Here is a 232-nt window from a genome sequence, read left to right as displayed (position 1 = left end):
AAGAATAAAAGCAAAAAAAAAAAAAAAGAAAGAAATGCAGTTGGAGAAAGGGGCAGACCCATAGGAACTAATAGTCGGCACCTGGGATAAAACCCGCAGGACTGGGAGGCTAGCCAGGCCCCGCCTAGGAGGTTTGAAAATGCCGGACTAGGAGTGCTTTCAATGAGTCAGCTGGGGGTCGGCCCAGCCTCACCCCTGGGGAGGAACCAATTGTGAGGGTGGCGAGGTTTGC

The sequence above is a fragment of the Hyperoodon ampullatus genome, assembly GCF_949752795.1.
Source record: "Hyperoodon ampullatus genome assembly, chromosome: 10".
NCBI classification, from domain to species: Eukaryota; Metazoa; Chordata; class Mammalia; order Artiodactyla; family Ziphiidae; genus Hyperoodon; species Hyperoodon ampullatus.
This window is presented reverse-complemented; position numbering follows the sequence as displayed.